The 18,992-nt window shown below is 46.8% G+C and overlaps 1 protein-coding gene across 34 annotated transcripts in view; it reads right to left on the bottom strand.

Moving 5' to 3' along the window:
• Positions 1-18,992, bottom strand: part of LOC128902031 (CUGBP Elav-like family member 4) — a 684,112-nt gene that overhangs the window by 362,523 nt on the left and 302,597 nt on the right. The gene's annotated exons all lie outside the window — the stretch shown is intronic.

Raw genomic sequence — 18,992 nt, 5'->3', positions numbered from 1 at the left:
ATCATTACAGCTCCTTCCATGATCAAATAAAGAGAAGCACATACTTCCAAAGAGAGATTTCTTTTGTTCTTAGGCAAAGCTCAAGGATATAGAAGATGATAGATAAACTTTCTTTTGCGATGGTCCTTTTTCTCCATTGACTACAGACGGGTTCTAGATGACCAGATTAGCCTCAGCATCTGACTTCCAGACATCTAAAGTTTATGTGTGTCAAATCCAACCCAGTAAGATCTCTCATTTCAGCCTGAAGTGGCTAAGATAACAGTGGTTGAAAAGCAGCTGAAAAAACATAGATGCTTTTGTTTAAATGCAATATTGAACATAGATGACCTGATTATAATTTATGATTTATATTTTAGTGCTACCAGGTAGCTTAAGCTGCCTAAACACTTTACAGTGTAAACAGAGATGACGGATAGGAAAGGATGGAAAGTTACAGGAACTCTAGCAATGAGATTAAGTGACTTCCTGAAGGTCATAACAGCTATCTTGTCTATGGAAAAGATAGGAATTGGAGCTGGATTTCCTGAAACTCAGCTCAGGGACCTAACTGCAAAACTCTTCTTCCCTCTTAAAGCCATGCTAAACTACTTAAGGTAGAACAACAGTTCCTCACATATGAGTTGTGAACCAGAATGGCACCAAAACACTTGTAAGCATGATCAAGAGCCTAAAAAAAATAAATCAGATTGCTGCTGAGACTCACAGTGAACTCACAAGCCTGAAAGTGAAATCAGAACAAGAAAAGCTCCTCAAATGGGAAAAGCATCAGCTCCTAAGTCAGCAACACATGTTCCTTCAGATAAGCAGTTTTTCTACTTTAGTGCTACGATGGTATAGATAGAGACAGTACAGAAATGGGTAGCTGGAGACGAAATGGGGAGTGTTAGACACAGCCTCATGTTTCCTTAAGGATTTTAATTTAATTACAGTTTTCATTGGGACAGGCATTTAAGTTAGTTTTTTCAGGTTGTCTATGCAGACATCTGAAAAAATAACGGCACCTCTTGAGAATGAGTCAAATTGTCAAGGGACTGAATTGCCACCTGAAGTGTCCTTTCTATGCATGGACTGTAAGGAAACCTAATATTGACCTCACTTAGTAATACAGTGTCTCAAGTTTGAAGGGGAGAAAGTACCCACAAAGATCAGGTGAATGGAAGAACAAATCATGTAACGTGGATCTGGATAATTTAATAATCATCCTGTGGATGAGCAGGGTTTGACATTGGGCATAAAGTGTTGCCAGAGCTTTGCCACTGATTTTAGCAGAGCCTGGATTTTACCCATATTGCAGAAGCCCAGAAGAGGAGCTCAGTTTACAGAAAGGACTGCTACAGGTTGTCTGAGCTTGTGACAGACATCCAAAGGATGAATAGGACATCTATAGGTGTTTTAGGCTTCAAATAATCCTCTAGATGATTACCAGCAGCAGATCTCTGTATCTGAAGCTCATCTGTCATAATTCCTTAGTAAAGAAGAAATGATGGAAAAGATCTGACAAAAATATATATGATGGATCATCCAAATTGTTTCTAAGTGGTACCTTAGTCAGAGATCTCCACAGGGGACCAGCAGCCAGCTGCACTACACTATGGAGTAAATGCTACTGCTTTGGAAAAGAATCCTTTTTGTTGTTGTTGGTTTTGTTGCTATTTTTGGCTAACACAGAACTGCATCAGCATGTGAAATTCAGAAAGTGCCCAGTTGCTGATTTCCAGTATATTTTTTGTCTAAATGTTTAGAGATTTTACTCCCAACAGAGGGGAGGAGGGGGGGGAGTAGCAGGGTGGAGGTGGTGATAGGGAATCCAAAAAACACAAGCAACCAGAGAGACCATCCAGAGCCAGAAACAGCTTTTGTTTTCCAACATTTTCTTTCAAGCTCATGAATAAACAGAAATCTGTGAATTCAGAACACCCGTGGTTAGCTAGCCTTGTAAAGGAGAACAGATGAGGGAGAACTAGACCTATGCTGAAAGCCACTGGATTAATGAATATGAACAGGGGGCATGGAAGCAAATGAAGCCCAGAGATTCATGGATCTCATCATGGGCTAGAGATGCTTTCAGCATATGGCTGTTATGCAGCAGGCTCTTGCCATTTTCCTATTTAGGCTGCTTTTGGGACTGCTGCTTTCCTGCACATGATTGTCCTGGAGGATTATTCTCACTGATACAGTGTGATGAAATTCATATCTAAACACTTGCAGGTATATGTAGGGATGGCTCTAGCCATAAGCCTAGTCGCTTGCCTGGAGCAGCACATTGCTAGGGGCAGCAAAATGGTTTTGCTCCTCAGCTTGCCTGCTCTCATCTAGGGAAGTGTTGGGTGTGTTGAGGAGCTGTTACACTCATCCTGCAGCCACCACAGGTAAAGAGAAAGATCAGAGTTTCAGGGCTCTGTCTTCAGGTCCACTCCTTACCTCCCATGACAGAAGCAGCCTGTCAAAACCCAGCTCCTCATCCTAGGAGTGGAAAGCACTTGGATGATTTTAATGTTTTTCATATACCCAGACAGACATGGATTTATGTGTAAATACAATCACATAAACATAATAATTGGTATAAGGATAAATATACAGGTGTGTACATTAACATGCTTCATATATGTGGACACATATGCATGGATTAGAAAGGCAAGCAAATACATTAAAAGATTCAAAAAATCTAAGGCCAGGAAAGACCACTGGAACAATCCAAGAAGTCTTCTGCCTTGCATTAACTAGTTTTTATTATCTAAAATAAGGTCTGTTAGGCTACGGAACATGCCGAAATCATACAGTATGATGAGAAAAACAAAAAGAACAAACAATTAAATATTTAATATCCTCTAGTGGCACTGATGCAGTCTTTAAGCACAGGGCAGTGCATTACTGCTTTTCATTATACCTCTTAAGTGGATAGAACTCGACTAGGGGAGACAAAAAGTGGAGAACAGTCCTTTTGCACTGAAAAAGCCTCAGCTAAACAGAGATTTGGGTGCTGTACTTGAAGAAATATGTGGATCAGTCAGTGAATTCAGAGGAGGGAGGGTTAGAGGCTGAGAAAACATGAGCCACGAGAAACAGTCAAAAGAATTGTGCCTGCTTAGAGTGCAGAATAAAAGAATGAGTAAGGATACAAAAATAATCTTTGAATCTGAGCACTTTTCTCAGAAAACAGTTATGAAGAGGTTTCAATTAAAGTACAAGATGCTTTTTGCCTGAAAAAGTTACATATCTTAGGGTAAGATGGGTCCTATCTTCTTGAGATGTCACTTTCTCTCCACTGCCTGGGGAGCAAGGGCCACCACTGGCAGGCTACACTTCCTTTTTGATACCTTTTTCCCTGAGTGTGTGCCACTTGCCACAGTTAGACAGGACACTATTCTGTGAATCTTTAATCCAACTCAACAGGATAGTACATGTGTTCTTACATAAAAAGCCCTACCAGAATAGCCCTGAATTTACTTTGGATTGATGCACACAGCATGAACATGAAACTGTATCTCATTTGAGATTCCTCAACCCACAGACAGTATGTAAAGATGGAATTCACATCCAAGGATCAACAGACGCATTTAAAATACCCTGCAAATTCCTGTGATTCCTGCATTCTATTAATCAAATTCATGAAAAGTTTGACTTCTTGGGTAAAGCCACAGTGTCCAAGTCTGACATGGAGCCATTTCCTACCTTTTAAAATGTCCCTAAAATCATCCATAGGCTTTGATGCCTTACAGAGGAAGCTCTGTTGGAAGGATTTGGTTGCATTTTAGGGTTTTTGGCATTTTGGTTGGTTGGTTTGTTTTGTTGTTTTTTTTCCCTGTGAAATTTCCAAAACTCCACCTCAGTGAGATTTTTTTGGTTACTTCTTTTTCCTTGCTGCATGAGAAATACATTTACAAGTCACTAAAAGCAACTAAAGCTCTAGCAAAGTACTGGTTTCCTTGGCCTGCCTGAAACATACTGCTTGTGTGCATGAAAAGGACATGTACAGTGATTACTAGGTCTGCTGTTCAAGCAGACCTTTTCTCCCTAGGTCTACTAGTCCTGGATGAGGGTAGGTTTTTTTTAACTCCACCTGAGGCAGATTCACTCAGGCCTTCACTGTAGCAGAGGAATCAACTTAAAATTCAAACACCTAACTCTCAGCTGACTAAAGACTCTTCCCTCTTGAACACTTTCTTGACCACCCAGCCACATCTCCAAGGTGTGTACCTCAAAGGCTATCAGGAGCTCCCATGCGCTAAAAGCAGATTTAGTAAATGAGATCCAGTGCTCAGACTGCAGATGAGCTAATTTGGTGCCATTAGCTGCAGCCAGGCCTTCATCTCCTCATTAGGAAAGAGATAAATTATGCAAAGTGTACTCTCAGTACAAGCAGCAAGAGCCGACAAACCCATAGAAAAGAAGGAAAAATAGTCTGCAAAGCAGGGCAGAGTAACTGCAACATGGCGTTGGAAGTGGTGGGAGGGAACACTCATCCTGGGTCAGCACGTGGCTGGGAGCAAAAGACTTGACCTTCCTTGGCCCTCGTTTCACTCTGCCTAGCTCCAGTAACAGTCAAACTGAAGCAAGGATTCTCCCCTTGTATGCTTTCCCATGCTCCAAAGGTCCCTTGCTGGAGTTACTGTTAATGTACCTAAGACTTTTGTAAGAAATTGACTTACATAAAACTACCTAGCCCAGAAGGAAAACCTTTATCTGTTATATCCCAAACAGACCCTCCAAAAGGGAGCCTCTTCCCTGACACCACTTTGCAAAGCCTGATTTTTTCCTGATGGCTGTCCCTTGAAGCACGATATCAATGTGAGCTCTTCTCTGGGGTTTTGTTTATTTTATTAACAGAAAAAAAATACAGTAGGGAAGAAAATGACTGTGTGAAATATCCTACAACCATCTGAGTAAGATAAACTATCCAAGGTGTGGGCAGGAAAAAAATGGTTGATTTTAGCTTAGATACCAGACCCCTCTCAATCCTGGCCCCTGCAGGACTGTCAACATGGTGACCAACCATTCTGGCACCCTTTTGTGGGAGGGAAATCCTGCCAGAAGCTGGTCTGGACTCACATTAATTTTGTCCTGGCCAACAAAGACTGACCAGATTGCAAAGACTGTGACCTTGATTTGTTTCCCCTCCAACAGCTCCCTGGAACATTTGGTTTCTCGTCCTCCTCTCTGCCTCCTCCTCTTTGCCTAGGAGCCATCATGGGGGCAGATACAGCCCTGACAATGCACCCCTATGGTGAACCTGCCCCACCAGGTTGCAGGAGGAGCACTGGATGCTAATACAGAGTCCATCACTCATCCCCCCAGCACAGGTAGGACTGGCTGGAAGGATAGCACATCAAAGACAGACTACACTTAGCTGGATACTTTCCCTCAATCACTGCATAAGCTTATCCTGATCCTATAGTTAAAATCAGCTATTTATTCTGTCACTACACACTGGCAAAGATATATTGCACCAAGTCAGCACCTACAATTATTATAGTACAGAAAACCTTTGCTGTAGCACATTTAGTGCTGTTATTTATCAGATACAAGACTATTACAACCTGGCTCCCAACAAGACTATACAATTTTGGAACCCAGTAAGACAGCAGGTGCTCTAAATTAAACCAGAACCCAAAGACTTTCTCTTCGCCTTCCTCTGGTGTCGTGGTTTAGCCTCAGACAGCAACAAAGAACCACGTGCCGCTCGCTCGCGCCTTCCTAATACAGGAAGAATCGTAAGAAAAGGCAAGACTCTTGGGTTGAGACAAAGGCAGTTTAACAGAACAGCAAAGGGAACAGGCAAACAACAACAACACGGATAGGGGAATATACAAACGCAATTACGGAACCACCGCCGCTCCCCCGCCGCTCGCCAGCCAGACCCGGGCCGCCCCAGCCCGCTTTTAAGCAGCAACTTCCTGCCCCCTCCCCCGGCAGCTCAGGGTGGGCGTGGCTCACATGGCATGGAATACCAGGACAAATTAACCCTATCCCCACCGGAACCAGGACATTATCCACCCCTTATTCCATACCATCTATGCCATGCCCAGCAGGTTCCAATGAATTGCCACCACTTTCCCCTGTTATATATATATATATACACACACATAAAATGCCCTTAGTTTATGGGTCATCCTCCAAAGTGTCCGTTGAGTTCTTTTAATCCACGGCTTTGGGCTCCATCTGTTAGAACAGTCTCTCAGGGCAGGTGAGATGCTGGGTGGTGCTGGTCTGTTGCATGCTGTATTTTTTCGGAGCTTGTGACTGGTGCACCTGGTGTGGCTCATGCACGCAGTCCGTGGGCTGAAGATGTAGATCTTGAGGAAACTGCTGGGCGCCGGCTGCTGAGGTCAGTTCTTATCCCATCATCCCTATGCCTTACTTGTAGTACAACTGATAGAAATTATAGCAATGAGGACATACAGTGACAGTGTTACTTAGCAATTAACAGCACACAATCTGATTCATTGGCTATTCTCGCCCAAAATCAGATCTCCATGAGGTACACATTGGACTTCCCCATCCTTCCGCATCACCCACCAAGTGCACCCAGGTCCTTGGGCAAAAGCAATCCCACGGATGGGTTTGCCTTTGCCTGAGGCAGGACTAACCCAGACTGTCTTCCCTAGCATATTCTTCATGTGCACTACGGGGACTTTATCCCCTTCTACAGTACGTGGAAATTTTGATTGGGCAGGGCCAGCCCGATTGGTAGATCCCCTGGTGTTAACTAGCCAGGTAGCTTTTGCTAAATGCGTATCCCAATGTTTGAAAGTCCCACCACCCATTGCTCTCAGTGTAGTTTTTAACAGTCCATTGTATCGTTCTATCTTCCCAGAGGCTGGGGCGTGATAGGGGATGTGATACACCCACTCGATACCATGCTCTTTGGCCCAGGTGTCTATGAGGCTGTTTCGGAAATGAGTCCCATTGTCCGACTCAATTCTCTCTGGGGTACCATGTCGCCACAGGACTTGGTTTTCAAGGCCCAGGATAGTGTTCCGGGCAGTGGCATGGGGCACAGGGTATGTTTCCAGCCATCCAGTGGTTGCTTCCACCATTGTGAGCACATAGCGCTTGCCTTGACGGGTTTGTGGCAGTGTGATATAATCAATCTGCCAGGCCTCCCCATATTTGTATTTCAGCCATCGCCCTCCATACCAAAGAGGCTTCAAACGCTTGGCTTGTTTGATCGCAGCGCATGTCTCACATTCATGGATGACCTGTGCAATAGTGTCCATGGTCAAGTCCACCCCTCGGTCACGAGCCCATCTATATGTCGCATCTCTCCCTTGATGGCCTGAGGAGTCATGGGCCCACCGAGCTATGAATAGTTCACCCTTATGTTGCCAGTCCAGATCCACCTGAGCCACTTCAATCCTAGCGGCCCGATCCACCTGCTGGTTGTTCTGATGTTCCTCAGTGGCCCGATTCTTCGGTACGTGGGCATCTACATGGCGTACTTTCACAACCAGATTCTCTATCCGGGCAGCAATATCTTGCCATAGGTCAGCAGCCCAGATGGGTTTGCCTCTGCGCTGCCAGTTGCCCTGCTTCCACTGCTGTAACCACCCCCACAGAGCATTTGCCACCATCCATGAGTCAGTGGAGAGATAAAGTACTGGCCATTTTTCTCGCTCAGCAATGTCCAAAGCCAGCTGAATGGCTTCCACCTCTGCAAACTGGCTCGATTCACCCTGTCCCTCACTGGCTTCTGCAACCCGTCGTGTAGGACTACACACAGCAGCCTTCCACTTTCGATGCTTTCCCACAATACGGCAGGACCCATCAGTGAACAGGGCATATTTCTTCTCATTTCCTGGCAGTTTATTATATGGTGGGGCCTCTTCTGCACGCGTCACCTCCTCCTCTGGTGACATTCCGAAATCCTTGCCTTCTGGCCAGTCCATGATCACTTCCAGAATTCCTGGGCGACTGGGGTTTCCCATTCGAGTTCGCTGCGTGATCAGTGCAATCCACTTACTCCATGTAGCATCGGTTGCATGATGTGTGGTGGGGACCCTTTCTTTGAACATCCAGCCCAGCACCGGCAGTCGAGGTGCTAAGAGGAGCTGTGCTTCTGTACCAACCACTTCCGAAGCAGCTCGAACCCCTTCATATGCTGCCAATATCTCTTTTTCTGTTGGAGTGTAGCGGGCTTCGGATCCTCTGTATCCACGACTCCAAAACCCTAGGGGTCGACCTCGAGTCTCCCCTGGTGCTTTCTGCCAGAGGCTCCAGGTAGGGCCGTTCTCCCCGGCTGCGGTGTAGAGCACATTTTTAACATCTTGTCCTGCCCGGACTGGCCCCAGGGCCACTGCATGGACTATTTCCTGTTTGATTTGTTCAAAAGCTTGTCGTTGCTCAGGACCCCATTTAAAATCATTCTTCTTCCGGGTTACTTGATACAGAGGGCTTACAATTTGACTGTAATCTGGGATATGCATTCTCCAAAAACCCACAATACCTAAGAAAGCCTGTGTTTCCTTTTTACTAGTTGGTGGAGACATAGCTGCTATTTTGTTGATCACATCCATTGGAATCTGATGGCGTCCATCTTGCCATTTTATTCCTAAAAACTGGATCTCCTGCGCAGGTCCCTTGACCTTACTTCGCTTTATGGCCAAACCAGCGTTCGGAAGGATTTGGACTATTTTACTCCCTTTCTCAAAAACTTCTTCTGCTGTGTTTCCCCATACGATGATGTCATCAATGTACTGCAGATGTTCTGGAGCTTCACCCTGTTCCAGTGCAGTCTGGATCAGTCCATGGCAAATGGTGGGGCTGTGTTTCCACCCCTGGGGCAGTCGATTCCAGGTGTATTGGACGCCCCTCCAAGTGAAAGCAAACTGTGGCCTGCACTCTGCTGCCAAAGGGATTGAGAAGAATGCATTCGCTATATCAATCGTGGCATACCACTTGGCTGCCTTGGACTCCAGTTCGTACTGGAGTTCTAGCATGTCCGGCACAGCAGCACTCAGCGGTGGCGTGACTTCATTCAGACCACGATAGTCTACAGTTAGCCTCCACTCTCCATTAGATTTTCGCACCGGCCATATGGGACTGTTAAAGGGTGAGCGAGTCTTGCTGATCACTCCTTGAACCTCTAGTTGACGAATCAGCTCATGGATGGGAATCAGAGAGTCTCGGTTAGTGCGATACTGCCGCCGATGCACCGTTGTGGTAGCAATCGGCACCTGTTGTTCTTTGACCCTCAACAACCCCACAACAGAAGAATCCTCTGAGAGACCAGGCAAGGTACACAACTGTTTAACTTCCTCTGTCTCCAAAGCAGCTATGCCAAAGGCCCAGCGGTACCCTTTTGGGTCCTTAAAATACCCTCTCCTGAGGTAATCTATACCAAGGATGCATGGAGCCTCTGGGCCAGTCACAATGGGATGCTTTTGCCACTCATTCCCAGTTAGGCTCACTTCTGCCTCCAGTACAGTCAACTCTTGGGATCCCCCTGTCACCCCAGAAATACAAATGGGTTCTGCCCCTCTATAGCTTGATGGTATTAAAGTACACTGCGCACCCGTGTCCACTAGAGCCTTATACTCCTGTGGGTCTGATGTGCCAGGCCATCGAATCCACATCGTCCAATAAACCCGGTTGTCCCTTTCCTCCACCTGGCCAGAGGCAGGGCCCCCCTAATCCTGGTCATAGTATCCATTACTCACATCTTGCAGAAATGACTTGGAAGTTCCTTCAAGAGGATCAGAAGCAAGATCAGGCCTTCTGCTTTGTCTGGGGAACGGCCCACTGGAAACTGGGGCGGCACTTTTCCTGGAGGGATCCCCTTTTGTGGTTGTCCTTCCTTGCAACTCCTGTACCCGTGTCCGCAGGATCCAAGTAGGTTGTCCATCCCACTTCCTCATGTCCTCTCCGTGGTCCCGCAGGTAGAACCACAGGGTGCCTCGTGGTGTGTACCCTCTGTACTCTCTCTCTTGAGTGGGGAAATGCCTGCTTCTAATAGCTGAGATGCTGGCCCGTGCAGGTGGGGAGTAGAACATATTCTCTTCAAGTTGCTGGACCTTCCGCGACAGTTTCTCCACAGCTGAGACAAGGGGGGAAGAGAGACTTTCTTCAAATCGCCGGAGCCGGCCAGCTACCTCATCCACCGTTGGTCCCTCTTCACCTTTCCATTCCATTACTGCCAGGGAGTTGGCATATGACGATGGTGCGCTCCGTACAAACTTCCGCCACATGGGCCTTGTGCATCGCACCTCATCAGGGTCTGTGGGTAAGTCTGCATTGTCCAAGTCATAATAAATCATCTCCCGCACGGCTAATTCTCTCAGGTACTGGATACCTCTTTCCATGGTAGTCCACTTGCTTGGCTGACATACAACATCCTCGCTGAAGGGGTACCTCTCCCTCACGCCTGACAGGAGTCGTTTCCAGAGGCTGAGGGCTTGGGTCTTTTTCCCGATCGCCTTGTCAATGCCGCCTTCCCTAGACAGGGATCCCAGCTGCCTGGCCTCCCTACCCTCTAATTCCAGGCTACTGGCCCCATTATCCCAGCACCGGAGCAGCCAGGTGACAATGTGCTCGCCTGAAAGTCAGCTGAAATCTTTTCGCATATCCCGCAGCTCACTCAAGGATAGGGATCGAGTAATTATCTCTGGTTCTGCCTCTTCCTCCTGCTCTCGTGATGGCCCTGGTTCATCATCATCTCTTACTAAGCGAACTGATTTCTTTGTGTACTTCTTCTTTTGTATGGGGGCAACTGATACCGGCACGCGTTGGTTCCCTGGTTCAGTGGCAGTGGCTGCCACAGGGGTTGGAGTAACTGCAGTGGCTGCCACAGGGGTTGCAGTAGCCGCAGTGTCTGTCGCAAGGATTGCAGTAGCCACAGGGGCCGCCGCAGGGGCTGCAGCAGCCGCAGGGGCCGCCGCAGGGGCCGCCGCAGGGGCCGCAGGTCTGGTTTCCATCTCTTCCCCTTGAGGGTGCTGCATAATTCTGAGCAGTGCCTGGTAGATACTGGCCAGGGCCCAGCACAGCGCGGTGAGTTGTGCCTCTCTAGAATAGCCACAGCATTTTCCCTTCAAATATTCTACCACTTTATCAGGGTCCTGTAATTGTTCAGGGGTGAAGTCCCAGACCATTGGAGGTGAGTAGTTCTCTAGGTACCTGCCCATGCTCTCCCACATGCCATGCCACCCCTGACTATCCAGCCTCGGAGCAGATCTCCGGGTGGTAGTCTTAAATAGTCGCTTAACCCTAAACAAGACCTGGAACGTATTCAGGAGACATAGCACTAGGAACACGCTGGTTTGAGTATCCCAAGGATATTCAAAATTCTCAAAAGCTGTCATACCTGACCCGAAGGAGAAAAGGGAGGCAAAAGGGCTGGGGAAATTATTAACAAATTCTGAGAGACGGTGTCCAATGTACGGACAGGACAGCAAAACCACATAAACACCCCAAAATAGCCGTCTGAACAGTGATGTTATCATATCATAAACAGATATCGCACAGGACAGCAGAATGATAATCCTCATCCCTGTTCCAGACATGGTAAACAGCATCGCAGGGAGTACATAAGCCATATAGGAATTTATGTAACACAGCCATGAGAACAAACCAAGCAACATGATGACCAGTGACTACTTACCTAATAAAATAAATGCATACAAAAAAAAAACAAAACCGTTTTTTTCCACGTTCTAGTTGGATTCTGTCGTTATCTCAACCCTTCGAGCCCCACGTTGGGCGCCAAAAAGGACTGTCGTGGTTTAGCCTCAGACGGCAACAAAGAACCACGTGCCGCTCGCTCGCGCCTTCCTAATACAGGAAGAATCGTAAGAAAAGGCAAGACTCTTGGGTTGAGACAAAGGCAGTTTAACAGAACAGCAAAGGGAACAGGCAAACAACAACAACACGGATAGGGGAATATACAAACGCGATTACGGAACCGCCGCTCCCCCGCCGCTCGCCGGCCGGACCCGGGCCGCCCCAGCCCGCTTTTAAGCAGCAACTTCCTGCCCCCTCCCCCGGCAGCTCAGGGTGGGCGTGGCTCACATGGCATGGAATACCAGGAAAAGTTAACCCTATCCCCACCGGAACCAGGACATCTGGCTTTCCTTAATAGTCTAACAAGGACTGTGGGGCTATCAGGAAAGAAAATGGTTGCAAGAAAGCACTCTGTTTATCTGACACTATGTCTTGGCATCATGAAATATCATGTGTAGGGGGGAAAAGTTTGCTGTGTTGTGAGGGAGGTGACCAGGGTCTCTGGAAATTAGAATCCAAGTAGGTTATACAGTTCCTCAAGGTGCCAAAGCCACAGTATTTAATTATAGTAGAGATTTCTTTGTGAAAGGCTTATCCAGTACTACCTGATACCCAAGAATATTGCACATCATGGTCCATCTGCCTATCCAGACATCAGAAAGTGTACTGATATCACTGCTGCTCCATTCATATGCAAGGCCAGGGCTCTGGACATCTGTTTGGTATCTTTGCTATATTACTGAAACTTTATTCTATTATTCCCAGCAAAACTATCTTCCCAATGATCTGCACTTCAGATTAATTTCTTTTCATGTCTTACAACAGAACAGTATTTAAGAAGGTATTTCTTAAAGAATCCTCTCCAATTTTCTAACTTCAGGGTTGCTAGTAAACTGAAAATTTGGTTCACAAAGTATACAGATTTATTGTAATGATTAAAAAAGAAAGAGAGAAGGAAATGCTAGAGAACAGCTGACTGATCAGCAAAAAGGGAATTGTTTGGATACTTTCCTGAAAGCCTGTTATTCCAGAGTTCTTTCTCTCCCACTGTCACTAATTTTCAAAATAAATTCAAGCCTGAATCTAGGAGACCTCCTTGATGATTTCTTACTGAAAAATGATGCATTTTTTTGAAAACATGATTTTTCAGCAGAAAAATGTTGTCAAACTTACTTTGATCAGCCCTTGCCAATATCTTTCCAGCCCAGAGTACATCGAGTAATCTGGATGTGGTCTCCACTGAGCTGTAGAAAGCACCATCGTTGATGATTGCACATGTTCAAAATGCCAAAAGGCACTCGATGTCTCTCAAGTCCAAATGTTTGCAGGGGCAGAAGCAAATCTGGAGAATTTCTATGTTCTATAAAAGGGCCCAAAGACAGAGAAGAATATATAGGAATAGCTGAATGGGGATCAATACCCAGCCAGGTACATAGGACTAAGTAATAATTTTGACTGTGGGCTGGATGCAGAACACTTTGGGTCAAGGATATTTTCCTTAAGAAATCCTTGGGATACTTTAAGATAGCCAGATTTAGCTTTATTCTCACCAGCTTCTCACCAAAGGCATCTTTTCAGAGTTGCTCCTTACGACCTTAAGCTCCCAGACCTCCTGTTGGCAGGAGGTGCGTTGTCATCTGAAGCATGTTGTCATCATATTGAGGAGCTACTACTGACCACGACTGCCTGATTGCTTTGCCTTTGCAACATGATAGAGGTTGCTCATGGGATTTTGTGTGATTTATTTATTTAGGTTTGATGCTATGAGACAGAAGTGTCATTTTGGTAGAAGAAATAAGCAGATCAGATTGTGTGACAGAGGACAGCAGAAAAAGGAAATGAAAATATTCTCAACAATAATGGTAATATTAATAAATAATGCAAAAGGAAGATTTTGCTTCTGGCTATCATTGCTGATGTACAGGACACACAGTGAGTGGATCTATTGACCTGATATTCCTGCTTACTGTGCAAGTGTTACTAATGTTAGGATGACTATATTTAAGAGATAGGAGCCCTTAAGAGACATCTGCTGATGGAGCTGCAGACACCACAAAAGATTCATACTACTAACTAGAGGAGGGACCCAGAATGTGGAAATAATTTGCTTAAAAGCATGTTGATTTGGACATCACTAATCTCAGCATTGATCTCTGCTGGCATTAGCTTCGCTGTTAATGCAAATAACTGAACATAAGGATGCCACTAATTGTATTGACATAATGGAAGGCATTGCCCTTGACTTCAAGCCCCCCTCCTCGATTTAGTGCTTGCCAATGACTCAACATTTTTGTCTTCTCTCCCCCTTTCTGCTTGTCCAAAATGATGTTTCATTCTTTTTTATGTCCCTGTTATGCTTGGAACATCCTGTTTCCTGGCTCATGGACAGGGCTTTAAACTAGAAACGAAGGGGGAAGGGGATAAAACCAGGCCCACTAGTAATGAGCCTAGGGATAAAGGGCCAAGGATGGGGGTGAAATCGGTAGCCCAGCTCAAGTGCATCTACACGAATGCACGTAGCATGGGCAACAAACGGGATGAGCTGGAAGCCATTGTGCAGCAGGACAACTATGATGTAGTCGCCATCACGGAGACGTGGTGGGATGACTGTCACGACTGGAATGCTGCGATGAATGGCTATAAGCTCTTCAGAAGGGACAGGCAAGGAAGGAGAGGTGGGGGTGTGGCTCTGTACATTAGGGAATGTTTTGATTGTATAGAGCTAGATTCCAGTGATGATAAGAAGTCGAGTGTTTATGGGTAAGGATGAAGGGGAAGGCAAATAAGGGAGATGATCTTGTGCTGGGAGTATGCTAGAGACCACCCGACCAGGATGAGGAGACAGATGAAGTATTCTATAAGCGGCTGGCTGAAGTCTCGCAATCGCCAGCCCTTGTTCTGGTTGGGGACTTCAACCTGCCGGCTATCTGCTGGAAATACAACACAGCAGAGAGCAGGCAGGCTAGGAGGTTCCTCGAGTGCATGGAAGATAACTTCCTGACACAACTGGTAGGTGAGCCTACCGGGGGGGTGCCTCGCTAGAACTACTGTTCACAAACAGAGAAGGACTAGTGGGAGATGTGGTGGTCAAAGGTCGTCTTGGGTTTAGTGATGATGAAATGGTCAAGTTTTCAATTCATAGTGATGTAAGGAGGGGGGTTAGCAAAACTTCCACCTTGGACTTCCGGAGGGCGGAGTTTGGCTTGTTCAGGACACTGGTTGAGAGAGTCCCTTGGGAGACAGTCCTGAAGGGCAAAGGGGTCCAGGAAGGCTGGACGCTCTTCAAGAAGGAAATCTTAAAGGCCCAGGAGCAGGCTGTCCCCAAGTGTCGCAAGTCTAAAGGGCGGGGAAAATGGCCAGCCTGGATGAACAAGGAACTTCTGATGGGACTACTTAGGAATAAAAGGAGAGTTTACCACCTTTGGAAGAAGGGACAGGCAACTCAGGAGGAGTACAGAGATCTCGTTAGGTTATTCAGAGAGAAAATTAGGAAGGCAAAAGCCCAGCTGGAGCTCAACTTGGCCACTAACATTAAGGACAACAAAAAAAGCTTTTATAAATACATCAACAAAAAGAGAGCCAGGGAGAATCTCCATCCCTTACTGGATGCCGGGGGGGAAAGTTGCAACCAAGGACGAGGAGAAGGCTGAGATACTTAATGCCTTCTTTGCCTCCATCTTCAATAGTCAGACCAGCTATCCCCAGGGGGTTCAGCCTCCTGAGCTGGAAGATAAGGACGGAGAGCAGAACAACCCACCCATAATCCAGGAGGAAGTAGTCAGTGATCTGCTTCTGCACCTAGACACACATAAGTCTATGGGACCGGATGGGATTCACCCAAGAGTACTCAGGGAGCTGGCGGGAGAGCTCACCAAGCCTCTCTCCATCATTTATCAGCAATCCTGGTCAACAGGGGAGGTGCCAGATGACTGGAGGGTGGCTAATGTGACGCCCATCTACAAGAAGGGTCAGAAGGAGGATCCGGGGAACTACAGGCCTGTCAGCCTGAGCTCGGTACCAGGAAAGATCATGGAGAGTGAGCTCTCACGGCAAGTGCAGGGCAGCCAAGGGATCAGGGCCAGCCAGCATGGGTTTAGGAAAGGGAGGTCCTGCTTAACCAACCTGATCTCTTTCTATGACCATGTGACCCGCCTTCTGGACGTGGGGAAGGCTGTGGACGTTGTCTATCTGGACTTTGGTAAGGCCTTTGACACCGTCCCCCACAGCATTCTCCTGGAGAAGCTGGCGAATCATGGCATAGACAAGTGTCCTCTTCGCTGGGTTAAAAACCGGCTGGATGGCCGTGCCCAGAGAGTTGGGATTAATGGGGTGAAATCCTCTTGGTGGCCGGTCACCAGTGGTGTCCCTCAGGGCTCAGTTTTGGGGCCAGTTTTGTTTAATATCTTTATCGATGATCTGGATGAGGGGATTGAGTGCACCCTCAGTAAGTTTGCAGACGACACCAAACTAGGTGGGAGTGTTGATCTGCTTGAGGGTAGGAAGGCTCTACAGAGGGACCTGGACAGGCTGGATCGATGGGCCAAGGCCAACTGTATGAGGTTTAATAAGGCCAAGTGCCAGGTGCTGCATTTCGGTCTCAACAACCCCAAGCAATGCTACAGGCTTGGGGAAGAGTGGCTGGAGAGCTGCCCAGCAGAAAAGGACCTGGGGGTGCTGGTGGACGGCCAGCTTAACATGAGCCAGCAGTGTGCCCAGGTGGCCAAGAAGGCCAACAGCATTCTGGCTTGTATCAGGAATAGCGTGGCCAGCAGGAGCAGGGAAGTGATCGTGCCTCTGTACTCGGCACTGGTGAGGCCTCACCTCGAGTACTGTGTTCACTTCTGGGCCCCTCTGTACAAGAGGGACATTGAGGTGCTGGAGCGTGTCCAGAGGAGAGCTACCAGGCTGGTGAGGGGTCTGGAGACCAGGTCATATGAGGAGAGGCTAAGGGAGCTGGGCATGTTTAGCTGGGAGAAGAGGAGGCTGAGGGGAGACCTCATTGCCCTCTACAACTACCTGAAAGGAGGTTGGAGAGAGGTGGGTGTTGGCCTCTTCTCCCAGGTGAATAATGACAGGACCAGAGGAAATGGTCTGCAGCTGTGGCAGGGGAGGTTTAGATTAGATATTAGGGAGAATTACTTTACTGAAAGAGTGGTCAGGCACTGGAACAGCCTGCCCAGGGAGGTGGTTGAGTCACCATCCCTAGAGGTATTTAAGAAGCGTCTAGATGTGGCACTTCAGGGCATGCTCTAGTGGCAGAGATTGTAGGGGGGTTTTTTTTGTGTGTGTATGGTTGGACTTGATGATCTCAAAGGTCCTTTCCAACCATGAAGATTCTATGATTCTATGATTCCACGTTCTGCTCTTTCAAATACTCCTTTCTTCCTGAAGGTCCTGCATTCACCTTCCCTCCCTTCCCCAAGTGCAATCTCACAACTATAACAGAAAGAAAGCAATATTATATATCCAAAACACAACAGCAGCATTACATCTGAAGAATTCAGTTGGAATTCAAATTCCCTCTGTGATTCCTTGGACCAAGAGTATTGTGAGTTACAAGAGTGAAGGCTTAATGAGGAAAAATCAACCTATCCATATGGTGTTACTGAGGGTGTTAATTCAAAACAGTGCTTTTTCTTACTGCCCAGTTTCCAAACTGAATGCTAATAATAAGTGTTGGATCTAGAAGAGTTAAAAAAAATTACTTGGAGACTTGAAACTCTTATTTTAGGAATGGATTTAGGGATTCTACATGTAAAGTTCCTACAAAGGAAGGGTAGGAGAAGTCTGTTACCCTTTAATATTACATATTAGAAGAAAAAATTCTGATGGCAGAGGACATTTTAGTTCAGGAAGTAAAGACACCACAATATATCCCACTAGACAAAGTAAGTCTAAAATTACAGTACAGTTTATTTTAACTGTGAGTCAACTTTCTAAGTCTTAAAATCAAGTTCAGTTTTCTACAATGCATGTTTAAGATATGAAGCAAAAATATAACTATATATTAGGAAGAAAGCTCTTTGTTTTCCCAGCAGAAGTGTTAATTTAGACCAGAGACTTACCAAATACTTTGGAATCACTTTCTCTGACCCAAAGATTTTGCAGTGCCAAAAGAGAAGACAGAGGAAGAGAAATGCTATTGCAGATCTATCATGGGCAACTAGAGTTTTCAGTGAATAATAAAAGAAGCATCAATTAACTTTGCATTTCACAGAATCACAGAATGGTAGTGGCTGGAAGGGACCTCTGGAGATCATCTAGTCCAACTCCCTTCCAGAGCAGGGTCACCTAGAGCAGGTTGCACAGGAACATGTCCAGGTGGGTTTGGAATGTCTCCAGAGATGGAGACTCCACCACCTCTCTGGAAAGCCTGTTCCAGTGCTCTGCCACCCTCAAAGTAAAGAAGTGCCTCCTCACATTTAGGTGGAACTTCCTATGCTCAAGTTTGTGCCCATTACCTCTTGTCCTGTGGCTGGGCACCACTGAAAAGAGCCTGGCCCCATCCTCCTGACACCCACCCTTTAAGTATTTACAAGCATTGATAAGGTCCCCCCTCAGCCGTCTTTTTTCCAGACTGAAGAGACCCAAATCCCTCAGCCTTTCTTCATAAGAGAGGTGTTCCAATCCCCTAATCATCTTGGTAGCCCTTTGCTGTACCCTCTCTCCAGCAGTTCCCTGTCCCTCTTGAACCAGGGAGCCCAGAACTGGACACAGTACTCCAGGTGGGGCCTCACCAGGGCAGAGTAGAGGGGGAGGATGACCTCCCTCGACCTGCTGGCCACACTCTTCTCGATGCACCCCAGGATGCCATTGGCCTTCTTGTCCACAAGGGCACATTGCTGCCTCATGGTCATCCTGCTGTCCACCAGGACTCCCAGGTCTCTTTCCACAGAGCTGCTCTCCAGCAGGTCAGCCCCCAACCTGTACTGGTGCAGGGGGTTATTCCTCCCCAGGTGCAGCACCCTACGCTTGCCCTTATTGAATTTCATAAGGTTTCTCTCTGCCCAACTCTCCAGCCTGTCCAGGTCTCTCTGTATGGCAGCACAGCCTTCTGGTGTGTCAGCCACCCCTCCCAGCTTTGTGTCATCAGCAAACTTGCTGAGGGTGCACTCCATCCCCTCATCCAGGTCACTGATGAATACATTGAACAGCACTAGACCCAGTACTGACCCCTGGGGAACACCACTCATCACTGACCTCCAACTAGACTCTGTGCCCCTAATCACGACCCTCTGAGCTCTGTCTTTCAACCAGTTATCTATCCACCCCACTGT

This window comes from Rissa tridactyla, chromosome W (genome assembly GCF_028500815.1).
Source record: "Rissa tridactyla isolate bRisTri1 chromosome W, bRisTri1.patW.cur.20221130, whole genome shotgun sequence".
Lineage (NCBI taxonomy): Eukaryota > Metazoa > Chordata > Aves > Charadriiformes > Laridae > Rissa > Rissa tridactyla.
This window is presented reverse-complemented; position numbering and strand designations above follow the sequence as displayed.